Raw genomic sequence first — 13,549 nt, forward strand, 5'->3', positions numbered from 1 at the left:
GTTGAAACTTACAAAGTCTGCATGTCATTACTTCATATGTTAAGCTTAAAAAAAATCTAACAATCAAAAAGACGCGTCCGTGCCGTATAGAATAGTAAGAAAATAATTTTTCAGATTGTATTACATTTTAAAAAACATACATTGACAAATATAAAAAACACTAATGTAAAAAAAAATCCCCCTCCCTCTCTCTTGTGCCTCATGACTCATCTTCTCCCATCAACAAAGACAGAGAGCTGAGAGAAATGTTGTCAAACAAATCACATAAATCACAAGGTCCTATATATATCTATATGTTCCATTAAATGATGCCTATCTTCTTCCAAGATCATTTTCGCTGTATAAGGCCCCTAACGCTTTAAACAAAAAAAAAAAAGGTCCCTAATGCTTTCTCTACCTCCAATTTCTCTAAGAACATGAGCTTCCTATGTGACTCCCGCAGCAGGCCCAGATCCGGTGGTTGTGTGTAGAGCCAGTATTTTAATACAGTTCTTTCTGCCATCAGCAACACTATGACCTGAGATAATACTGATACTGGAGTCACTGAGGAAACCTCATGAAATAGATAAAGCCTTGGGTTCTCTATTATTCTACTAGCTGTAATTTATTATAAAAGAGATGATATCTCCTTCCCAAAACTGTGATACAGAATAATACATACTAGACCACATTTCGGACAATCTCTGTTATTCCCTATATATTTTTCTAAGGGTAAATCTAAATTATAGTATGTTCTGTGTATAAGACGAAACATGACCTCTCTCCACGAATCTGAGATTACCATCTTCTTTATCCTAAAATATCCTGTAAGAAATTTAGAAGATATTTCCTCCACTGACACCTCTGGATCCAGAACCTCCCTCCATTGTTTCTTCTGATGGGAGGATATTTCATGTTTTTCCAAACTGGGTAATAAACGGCGTATATAGAAATAGACAGTTGTGGATCGATAGATAAAGATTACTAACCCCTTCCCGCATTTTCACGTACAGTTACTTGATTGGAACTGGTCTTTTAACGCAATTCCACATAACTGGACGTGAAGGAGAAGGAGCTGGCTCAGAAGCTGAGCCAGCGACATCACCGCCGGGCGCCAACTGTATGTTACAGCTGAGGTATCGGCCAGCCTCCGATCTGGCCAATTAAACCCTCACATGCTGCATTCAATAGAGATCGCAGCATGTAAGGAGTTTTTAGTCACCGGCACCCCAGCAACGTGATCGCTGAGTTTCCGGTGGCTACAAAAGCGATCGGAGGCCTAATACTTACCTCCCGGTCTGCCAGCAATGAAAGCCTCCTATGCCCAGCTTGTCGGCGAGGCCTAAAAGGCTTCCGGTACCATCGGCAAGATGGCACCGGCTCAGCTTCCAGCTCAGTAGCTGAGCCGACGTCATCAGCAGTGGGTGTCCGCTGTATGCTACAGCGGACATCCTACTGTAAAGGCAGGAACCGGAGCTAGCTCTGATTCCTGCTATTAACCCCTTCAATGCAGCGATCTAATGCGATCGCTGTCACTGCATCTTAGCAGTATGTAGCAAATCGTCAGCCTGCCATGCGATGGCAAGGTTGGAGACTGCTACTATGGCAACAGGAGGCCTAACAATGGCTTCCTGTCTGCCATTACGGAAGCCGATCAGGCCCCATCCGGAGGCAGAGCATGATCGGCTTGCTGTCAGTGAACAGCTGACAGTTCTAATACATTGCACTACATAGGTAGTGCAATGTATTAGAACATCAAACAAACAGTTGGAGCTTCAAGTCCCCTAGTGGTACTAAAGAAAAATGTAAAAAAAAAAATGTAAAAAAATTAAAAATAAAAGTTGTAAAAAACACAATAAAAGTTTCAAGTAATAATATAAAATACAATCGCCCTTTTTCCCTTATCAAGTCATTGAGTATTGAAAAAAATAATAAACCATACACATTTGGTATCGTTGCGACCGTAACGACTTGAACTATAAAAATATTATGTTATTTATCTCACACAGTGAACACCGTAAAAAACAAACTAAAAAATACTGCCATAATTGCTGTTTTTTTGGTCACTTTGTCTTCCAAAAATTTAAATAAAAAGTGATCAAAAAGTTGCATGTATCCAAAAATGGTACCTATAAAAACTATAACTCGTCTCGCAAAAAACAAGCCCTCATACCACTCCGCGATGAAAAAAATATAAAGTTATGGCTCTCAAATTGGCGACAGAAAAAATACATTCTCTTTACAAAAGTTATTTTATTGTGCAAAAAGTTGTAAAACATAAAAATTGCCATAAATAATGTAACACTGGAATCGGACTGACCCGCAGAATAAAGGTAACATGTAATTTATGATGGGTGGTGAACTCTGTGTAAAAAGAACTAAAAATATATGCCAGAATTGCTGTTTTTTGGTCACCTTGCCTCCCAAAAAAAAAAGGATAACAAGTGATCAAAAAGTCGCATGTACCCAAAAATGGTGCCAATAAAAACGACAGCTCGTCCCGCAAAAATACAGCCCTCAAGTCACTACTTTTATGAAAATATAAAATAAGTTAAGGCTCCAATAAATCAGGAAAGAAAAAAATATGCAGTTGTACAGGCCCGAGGGGAAAATTTCTTCTGTTTCAAGTGGTGAATTATCAAGGCCCCTAAAATTATGGAACCAGGAAGGGAAGGGCCCAAACATGTCTGCTGGAAGCGAGGGTGCCCGTATTATACCAGGACAACACTTCCCAGCAAAATTCCCCAAACTGCAAAGGTGCGGAATGTGAACCAAAAGGGGGATAATAAAGGACATTTATCAGTGCAACACTGGCCTGTGCAGAAAGGATTGCTTCACAGCGTAACACACATCTATGGATTATTTTATTGGTTTTATTTACCCCATTATTATACCACCTGACTATGCCCCTTATATACTCTGCCCAGCTTACATGTACCCCACATTATAAACGGAAACACCAGTAAGACTCCAAACAAAACTACTACCAAGCAAAATCCACACTCCAAAAGCCAAATGGTGCTTCCTCCGCTCTGAACCCTACAATGTGCCCAAACAGCAGTTTACTTCCACGTATATGGCATCCCCATACCCGGGAGAACCTTTTTAACAATGCTTGGCACAAGCTCGGCACGACATATTTGCCACTGAAATAGCATATCTAGGGAAACATGGAAATTTTTACTTTGCACCTTCCGCAGCGCAATCATTTATGGAAAAGACCTGTGGGGAGAAGATGCTCACTACACCCCTTAATAAATGCCTTGAGGGGTGCAGTTTCCAAAATGGAGTCACATCTCAGGGGTTTATTTTATTACTTCACATCAGAGCCTCTGCAATTGTGATCCAATACTTTTCACTCCTGAGCCCTGTCAAATGTCCAGGCAAAAGATTAGGGCCACACGTAAGGTGTTTCTAAAACCAGGAAACGCAGCATAATAATAAAAGAGGTGTCTTGTTATGGTGGCACAAGCCGGGCACCACATATTAACATATCTATGGAAAAAATCCCATGTTCACTCTGCTACATCGAGTGCACACCAATTTCTGCCAATCACCTGCGGGGTTAACATGCTCGCTACACCCACAGGTGAATACCTTGAGGGGTGTAGTTTACAAAATTTGGTTATTTCTGGGGGGATCCACTGTTTTTGTCCCACAGGGACTTTGCAAATTCGACATAGTGCCCAGAAACCAATCCAGCAAAATCTGTACTCCAAAAGCAAATGGCGCTCCTTCACTTCTGAGCCCTACTCTGTGCCCAAACAGCAGTTTATGACCACATATGGGGTATTGCCGTACTCGGGAGAAATTGCTTTACAAGTGTTGGGGTTCCTATTTTCTTTTATTGTTTGAGAAAGTGAATTTTTTTTAGCTAAAACGACGTCTTATTGAAGAAAAAGTTTTTTTTTTTATTTTCACTGCCCAATTCTAATAAAATCTATGAAACACCTGTGGGGTCAAAATGCCCACTACACCCCTAGATGAATTCTTCAAGTAGTGTAGTTTTTTGAATGGAGTCACTTTTGAGGAGTTTCCACTGTACTGGTACCTTAGGAGCTTTGCAAATGCGACATGGTGTCAAGAAACCAATCCAGCAAAATCTGTGCTCCAAAAGCCAAATGGCGCTCCTTCCCTTCTGATCCTTGTCATGTGCCCAAACAACAGTTTATGACCACATATGGGGTATTTCCGTACTCCAGAGAAGTGGCTTTACAAATATTTGGGAACCATTATTTCTTTATTTGTTGAGAAAATTAAACATTTTGAGCTAAAGCTACGTCTCATTGGAAAAAAACGATTTTTTTTTATCTTCAATGCCCAATTCTAATAAAAACTATGAAACCCCTGTGTGGTCAAAATGCTCAATACACCCCTAGATGGATTCTTCAAGGGGTGTAGTTTCCTAAATGGAGTCACTTTTTTTGGCGTTTTCACGTTTTGGTCCCTCAGGGGCGTTGCAAATGCGACATGGCCTCCGCAAACCATTCCTGCTAAATTTGAGCTCCAAAAGCCAAATGGTGCTCCGTGTATTCAAACAGCCGTTTATGACCACATGTGGGGTATTGTTTTACTCGGGAGAAATTCCTTTACAAATGTTGTGGTGCTTTTTCTCCTTTAGTCCTGGAAATTAGAAAAAATTTGCTAAACCCATATTTTCTTTGAAAGAATGTAGATTTTAATTTTCACCGCCTACTTCCAATAATTTCTGCAAAAAAATGGGGGGTGGGGCAAAATGCTCACTATAACCCTAGAAAATTTCCTCAAGGGCTGTAGTTTCCAAAATGTGGTCACTATGGGGGATTTCCACTGTTTTGGCACCGCAAGAGCTTTTCAAACCTGACATGGTGCCTAAAATATTTTCTAATAAAAAGGAAGCCCCAAAATTCTCTAGGTGCTCCTTTGCTTCTGAGGCCTGTGCTTCAGTCCATAAGCACACTAGAGCCACATGTGGGATATTTCTAAAAACGTCAGAATCTGGGCAATACCTGTTGAGTTGCTTTTCTCTGGTAAAACTTTCTGTTACAAAAAAAATAGACCAAAAATTAATTTCTGCAACAAAAAAAAAAGACACATTTGAAAATTTCACCTCTAGTTTGCTTTAACCCCTTCCCACTGTGGCCACTTTTGACCTTCCTGACAGAGCCTCATTTTTCAAATCTGACATGTTTCACTTTATGTGGTAATAACTCCGGAATGCTTTTACCTATCCAAGCGATTCTGAGAAAGTTTTCTCGTGACATATTTGACTTTATGTTACTGGCAAAATTTGCAAGATACATTCAGTATTTAATCGTGAAAAACACCAAAATTTAGCCAAAAGTTGCTAAAAATTTACATTTTTCTCAATTTAAATGTATCTGCTTGTAAGACAGACAGTTATACCACTCAAAAATGTTGCTAATTAACATCCCCCATATGTCTACTTTAGTTTGGCATCGTTTTTTGAACATCCTTTTATTTTTCTAGGACGTTACAAAGCTTAGAACTTTAGCAGCAATTTCTCACATTTTCAAGAAAATTTCAAAATGCTATTTTTACAGGGGCCAGTTCAGTTGTGAAGTGGCTTTGAGGTCCTTAGATCTTAGAAACCCCCAATAAGTCACCCCATTTTAAAAACTGCACCCCTCAAAGTATTCAAAACAGCATTTAGAAAGTTTCTTAACCCTTTAGACATTGCGCAGGAATTAAGGCAAAGTAGAGGTGAAATTTACAAAGTTCATTATTTTTTTCCAGAAATTCATTTTGAATCCATTTTTTTTGTACCACAGAAGGTTTTACCAGAGAAATGCAACAATATTTATTGCCCAGGTCCTGCAGTTTTAGGAAATATCCCACATGTGGCTTTAGTGGGCTACTGGACTGAAGCACCGGCCTCAGAAGCAAAGGAGCACCTGGTGGTTTTGGGCCTCCTTTTTATTAGACTATATTTTAGGCACCATGTCAGCTTTGAACAGGTCTTGTGGAACTGAAACAGTGGAAACCCCCCAAAAGTGACCCCATTTGGGAAACTACACCCCTTGAGGAATTTATTTAGGGGTGTAGCAAGAATTTTGACCAGCCAGTTTTTTTGCAAAAATTTTTGGAACTAGGCCATGAAAATGAAAATCTACATTTTTTCAAATTACATGTAGGTTTAGCTAATTTTTTTTTCATTTCCAAAAGAACTAAAGTAGAAAAAGCACCACAACATTTGTAGAGCAATTTCTCCCGAGTAAAACAATACCCCACATGTGGTAATAAACACGGTTGTTTGGACACACGGCAGGGCTTAGAAGGGGAAGAGCGCCATTTGGCTCTTGGAGCTCAAATTTAGCAGGAATGGTTTGCGGAGGCCATGTCACATTTGCAAAGCTCCTGAGGTGACAAAACAGTGGAAACCCCCAACAAGTGACCCCATTTTGGAAACTATACCCCTTGAGGAAATTATCTATGGGTATAGTGAGCATTTTGACCACACAGGTTTTTGCAGAAATTTTTGGAAGTAGGCTGTGAAAATGAAAATCTACATTTTTTCAAATAAAATGTAAGTTTAGCTAATTTTTTTTTCATTTCCACAAGGACTAAAGGAGAAAAAGCACCATAAAATTTGTAAATAAATTTCTCCCGAGTAAAACAATATCCCACATGTGGTAATAAACGGTTGTTTGGAGACACGGCGAGGCTGAGAAGGGAAAGAGCGCCATTTGGCTTTTGGAACTCAAATTTAGCAGGAATGGTTTGCGGAGGCCATGTCGCATTTGAAAAGCCCCTGAGGGGACAAAACAGTGGAAACCCCCAACATGTGACCCCATTTTGGAAACTACACCCCATGAGGAAATTATCTAGGGATACAGTGAGCAGTTTGACCCCACAGGTGTTTTACAGAACTTATTGGAAGTAGGTCGTAAAAATGAAAATGTACATTTTTTCAAAGAAAATGTAGGTTTAGGTATTTTTTTTTTCATTTCCATAAGGACTGAAGGAGAAAAAGCATCATAACATTTGTAAAGCAACTTCTCCCGAGTAAAACAATACCCCACATGTGGTCACAAACATCTGTTTGGACACACGGTAGGGCTCAGAATGGAACTAGCACCATATGGATTTTGGAATGGTTTCTGGGCGCCATGTCACATTTGCTGAGCCCCTGTAGTACTAATACAGTGGAAACACCCCAAAAGTGACTCCATTTGGGAAACTGCACCCCCTGAGGAATCATCTAGGGGTATAGTGAAAATTTTGATCCCAAAGGTGTTTTGCTGAATTAATTAGAATTAAGCCATGAAAATTAAAAATACAATTTTTTTTTCCAACAAGATGTAGTTTTAGATCAACATTTTTCATTTTTACAAGGAATAGAGAAGAAAAAGCACCCCAACATTTGTAAAGTAATTTCTCCCGAGTACGGTAACACCCCACATGTGGTTTTCAGCTGTTTACATATATGGGAGCATTCAGAAGAAAAGGAGCGGTATTTATCTTTTGGAGCGTAGATTTTGCTGGAATGGGTTGCGGATGCCATGTTGCATTTGCAAAACCACTGATGTACCAAACAAAAGTGACCCCATTTTAGAAACTACACCCCTAAAGGCATTTATCAAGGGGTGCAGTGAGAATTTAGACTCCACAGGTGTTTTGCAGAAATTAATACGCAGTGGATGGTGCAAAGTGAAAATTGCAATTTCTCCACTGATCTGCCTATTCACCGCACAATACGTTGTGCCCCTAGAGAATCTTACCCCATAAATTGTTAAGCGGGTTCTCCCGGGTATGGTAATGCCTTACTTGTGGCCATAAATTGCTGTTTGGGCACACTGTAAGGCTAAGAAGGGAAAGACTACCATTTTGAGCATGGATTTTGCTTGGTAGTAGTTCTGTTTGAGGTATTGCTGGTATTTCAGTTTATAATGTGGTGGCATATGTAATCTGTGTGGAGTACATCAGGGTATATGTAATCTGTGCGGAGAACATCAGGGTATATGTAATCTGTGCGGAGTACATCAGGGCATAATAAGAGGGTATAATAATGGGGTAAATAATACAATTATTCATAGATGTGTGTTACGCTGTGAAGCGATCCGTTATGCGCAGGCCGGTGTCGCACTGATAAACGGTTTTCTTTCTTATCCCCCTTTTGTAACACTCTGCACCTTTTGTGGACATTTTCTCCTTCGTAGTTTGGGAAATTTTCCTGGGAAAGTTTTGCGCTGATATTATACGGGCACCCTCGCATCCAGCGGATGTGCTTTGTCCCTTCCCTTTCCTAGTTCCTAAATACTAGGGCCCTGAAACTGAAGGAATGTTCCCCTCCGGCCTGCGCATTGAGATGTTTTTCATCACCGCATTACTAGTGCCATAACGTTTTTGTTTTTCAGTTGATTGGGCGGTGTGCAGGCTTGTTTTTTGCGAGACGGGCTGTAGATTTTATTGGTACTATTTTAGAACAAATATTACTTTTTGATCACTTTTTATTTCATTTATTGGTAAAGGAAATTACCAAAAACAAGCAATTCTGGAATAGTTTTTTATTGGTTTTTTTTTCGGCATCCACAGTGTGCCCTAAATTACATGTTAGCTTTATTCTGCGGGTCGATACGATTACGGCGATACAAAATTTTTATAGTTTTTTTTTATGTATTGCTGCTTTTGCACAATAAAATCACTTTTTTTATAAAATCATTTGTTTTCTGTGTCGCCATATTCTAAGACCCATAACGTTTTAATTTTTCCGTGCACAAAACGGTGTCAGGGATTATTTTTTGCGGGACGGATTGTCGTTTTTATTAGTACTATTTTGGAGTAAATGTGACTTTTTGATCACTATTTATAGCATTTTTTGGAAGGAGATGTGACCTAAAAACAAAGATTCTGGCGTTGTTTTTCATGGTTTTTGTTTACGGCGTTTACCGTGCGGTATAAATTACATAATTATTTTGTCGTTTGGGTCGTTTCGTACGCGGCGATACCAATTATGCATAGTTTTTTTAATGTGTTGCGGCTTTTGCACAATAAAATCACTTTTTTTTATAAAATCATTTGTTTTCTGTGTCGCCATATTCTAAGACCCATAACTTTTTTATTTTTGCGTGCACAAAGCGGTGTCAGGGATTATTTTTTTCCGGGACGAATTGTCGTTTTTATTAGTACTATTTTGGAGTAAATGTAACTTTTTGATCACTTTTTATAGCTTTTTTTGGAAGGAGATGTGATCTAAAAACAATGATTCTGGCGTTGTTTTTCATGTTTTTTTTACGGCGTTCACCGTGCCGGATAATTTACATAATAATTTTGTCGTTTGGGTCGTTACGGACGCGGCGATACCAACTATGTATAGTTTTTTTACGGTTTTTCCCATCATAAAAGACTTACTATGGGAAAAAAGTCAGTTTAGCTTTATTTTTATTTGAAATGTGTGTGTTTTTATTGTTTTACCACATTTTTATTAACTTTTTTTAACTTTTTTGACTTGTCCCCACTAGGGGACATGAGGGCCTGATGCCCCTATTGCTACTCTAATACACTGCACTACATACGTAGTGTAGTGTATTAGCGCTGTCAGTTATTCATTGACAGCAAGCCTATGAGGACACGCCACAGGCGGGTCCTCATCGGCTCCCGTTCAAGGCAGACTCGGGAACACCTTCCCGGCAGCGCCGTATATATACGGCGGATGTCGGGAAGGGGTTAAATAGTAATAGCCAATCACACTAGTCTTGAGGGGAGTGGTGTGTGTGGTGCATGCAAGTCTGGGGATCCTTGTTGTGGATTGCGAGCTTGCGTCCTTTTGGCCAAAATGATCACTAATACCCCAGGTATTTTTTCATTATTACGTATATTCGCTTCTCTTGGACACAGCCGGGTCTTTGATGCTGGGAGAGCATGGTGTGTTGTTGTTTGGCATAACAAGCAGAGTAGCCCGCTCTATGAACTATCAAGGCGTCACAAATAGGCTTCTACCTGGCTATACACGTTGTGCCTCATGACATACACACTATCCCTCCATGTTTCACACACTTGCACCCCATTATCCATTTATTTCTATTGAGGCACTTCACTCATTACTGCCCCCTATATTTCACTTATAGTATTACACTTGCACACACACTATTCATTTATTATTTCTTACTACACATCCCATGCACCACACACACCACTCCCCTCAAGACTAGTGGGAGTGGCTATTATTATTTAAAGCACCTGCTCACTCTCCTTCATCAGCGTTTCTGACCTGGCTGTGTCCATTTGTAAGTATGGCCTTTTTCTGTGTTTTTGTATAATTCCTGTGTAACGCCCAAAGGGTTAAGAAACTTTCTAAAGGCTAGTTTGAATACTTTGAGGGGTGCAGTATTTAAAATGGGGTGATTCATGGGTGTTTCCCAAAATATAGGCCCCTCAAAGCTACTTCAGACCTGAAGTTGATCCTATAAAAATAGTTTTTTGACATTTTCTTGAAAATGTGAGAAATTGCTGCTAAACTTATAAACATTGTAACTTGGTAGCAGCGCCGATTATGATCCAATTTTCTGTTACATTCATATATATCATATATTGACAGTGACATCATGCTTTTCCTCTAGGAGCAGAATCTCCAGCCATGGTGCCGGCAATGCTTTGGCAGGGGATTCTGCTCCAGGAGTAGCCACTGACGTCACTGTCCATATATGGACAGTGATGTCAAGGGCTTCTCCGGGCACAACATTTAAAATAGCGCTGTGCCCGGGGTGTCCTCGGCAAGTGGAGGAGTTCCCTCTGCCTCTCCGTTCTGAAATAATGCTGAAGCAGGGAGCTGACGGTTCCCTGCATCAGCAATTGGTCCAACTGCATCTGCGTCCTGTGGATGCAGATACAGTTGACACAGAGACATAAACTTGGCCGCCCGGGACAGCGGGACACCACCCGGAATCCGGGACTTTCTCACTGAATCCGGTACGGTTGGGAGTTATGTGTTAGAAAAATTGCTATTTCAGCATTTGCATCAACGAAACAGATTTCTAAAGTCAAGGGAATACGTGAGATTTGGAAACTCAAAGCTTGATCCAGCTCCAGTTCAGTCGGACCATGGATGGAAAACTGTTTTATTTGATTGTGCACACCCATCTTTAAAGTGTTCTGCAAATTGCTGACCTGTAAAGAAACCGTGAGTTTATTTGTTCAACTTACTACAGTCTTCTGCCTATTATTTACATTACACCATTAAGGGCACACCACCTTCCACCAGTCAGGAGACATTTGCACAGGCCGTGCCCTGGGGAAACAACTCCCACCATAACTTAAAGAGAACCTTTCACCTGCCCATACGTGTTCAGCTGAGTGCAGTATGTCATGGGCAGTACTGCACAAACCCTGTCTCACTTTCATTGTCTTTTCCTCGCCTCCTCCGTTATTTAGATATCGGTGTCATTATATTTGGCACCCGATATGTAAATAACCCCCTGAACTGTCAATGGGGCGTGTTAATGGCAAGGGGGTGTGTTACTATCACTGTGACACTTTACAATCAGCTACGGACAGTGTCACAGCTGCTTGTGCTGTGTAATATCTCTCACGAGATCGCACAGTGTTTTCTTCACTGTCTGACAAGAGATGGAGAGGAGAGCGTGCGCAGGTACATCTTCGCCGCTGCCACAGAACAGAAGAGGAGGAGAAGAAGAAGAATGTGAATCGTGGCGGCGGGAGTATCGTCGGCAGCGCCGTCGGAGAAGTGCGCGCGTGCGCAAACGCTCTCACTCTTCAGTTCTCAGCAGACAAGGACGACAAGACTGTGTGATCTCGCGAGAGCCAAGAGCTGAATAGTGTCTGCCAAGAGCTGAAGAGTGAGAGCGTGTGCACGAGCCCGGGCACACAGCTCCGACACCGCTGCCGACGATACTCCCGCCACCACAGAACAAAAGAATGAAAAACAAAAGTCCCTCTGGGTCATACCATAGTCCCCCTGGGTTGCTGCATATATAAAAACAGTCAAAGCTTGTCATCTTAATAAGGTAGCATCTTCCTAGTAGAAACAAAGGGAGACCTGCCCAACCGGAAATATTTATCTGTGTCTTAGGAGCAGCGTACATACACTTCATGAATTGCATAAAGGAGCTTTAAAAAGATATGTGATCTAAAACCTGAAAGAGACACGTTTAGGACAAATTAAAGTAGGCATTTTAGGCATCAAAAATTATTACCGCTACTTTAGAATATAGGTCCTTTTATATGGGCCGTTCATCGATACTAACGACAACTTAAACGAGTAGATCGGCCGATGGCCGAGCACTTGCTCATTCATCTACTGATCATTGCCTTGTTACACAGAGCAATGATCTGGAACAAGCGTTCATATGAATGCTCGTTGGCCCGATCATTGGCCTGTGTGAAAGGCCCTTTATGTGATTGGGGAGCCCCCCAAGACTGTTAATATCTTTCTTATGGTCTTTTTTTCCTGATCTTCCCTGGACAAACCCTATTTTGTTCTACTCAATAAGGAAAGGCAATATCCGCTCTGATCTTGGACATAAATTAAATATTCTAACATTTAAGTAATATAGGTCGATAGGAATCATGACTTATTAAAAGCAGGGGAATCCTCAGTATCTCTCATATTTGTAATGTAAGAAGTCGTTTGTCATCCTTTTGCTAGTGTAAATCTTTATACCCCCTATGATGAGATTCAAGCCTCTCAAACTATAAATTCGGTGAGACTTTAGCTCAATACGATTACGGCGATACCAAATTTATATTGTTCTCTTTTATGTTTTACTCTAGCTTTTTGTGCTCACGCTGTCTCCCGGCCACTTACTGATTACATGGTCGGAAGTTACGGAAACAGCGTAAACTCGCTGAGCTACGCTGTTTTCGGAACTTCCATTGTAGTGAATGGCAGTTACAGAAGCAGCGTAGCATGCAAGCTAAGTTTTTTCCATAACTACATTCAGATCTATGGGGCTTACAGTAACAGCGTTGCTCATAAATGTCCCTCGTGGGAAAACCCCTTTAAGCAATTGGTTATTTGTTCTTATAGCCGCTTTGTTTTTGGAATCTTTCCTTGTACTGATAATAGTGCTGGGAACTAGTGTGATCATCTGGGACATCATGGGGTATTATGCGGCTTCTGGATATTTGCATTATATGAACATTGTGATAAAGATAAACATATAACATATAACTGTGGGCTTTCCTTGAGGAGATCATTGTTATTTGTCTGCTCCTTATCATAGGTATTATGAATCTTGATTTTATTAGCCTTTATAGGGCTTCTATAGCGGTGCTTGGGGCCTCTAGTGTACCTCTCTTTCATATGGAGGTATACGAAGGTTGTATGGAGGTATAAGAAAGCATTGCTTCTAGGGGAGAATATCTCCGTACATACGGCAGCACACACATACTGTATGGCCACGTACTAGGGAGAGTTCCAGCCTCTGTGTGCTGCCGCATAAGCTCCGTGCACAGGACTCTGCAGTGCGTATGAGTACTTAATTCTGACCTTACCAAATGCAAAATATAGTGTAAACCTCCCTGCCTATTGAACTATTCTCAGAGTCAAGGTCACTTATGCATACGTACTTGTGAGTGATCGTATAGATCGTATAGATAACCTACATTCGTA

The sequence above is a fragment of the Rhinoderma darwinii genome, chromosome 10 (genome assembly GCF_050947455.1).
Source record: "Rhinoderma darwinii isolate aRhiDar2 chromosome 10, aRhiDar2.hap1, whole genome shotgun sequence".
Classification (NCBI taxonomy): Eukaryota; Metazoa; Chordata; class Amphibia; order Anura; family Rhinodermatidae; genus Rhinoderma; species Rhinoderma darwinii.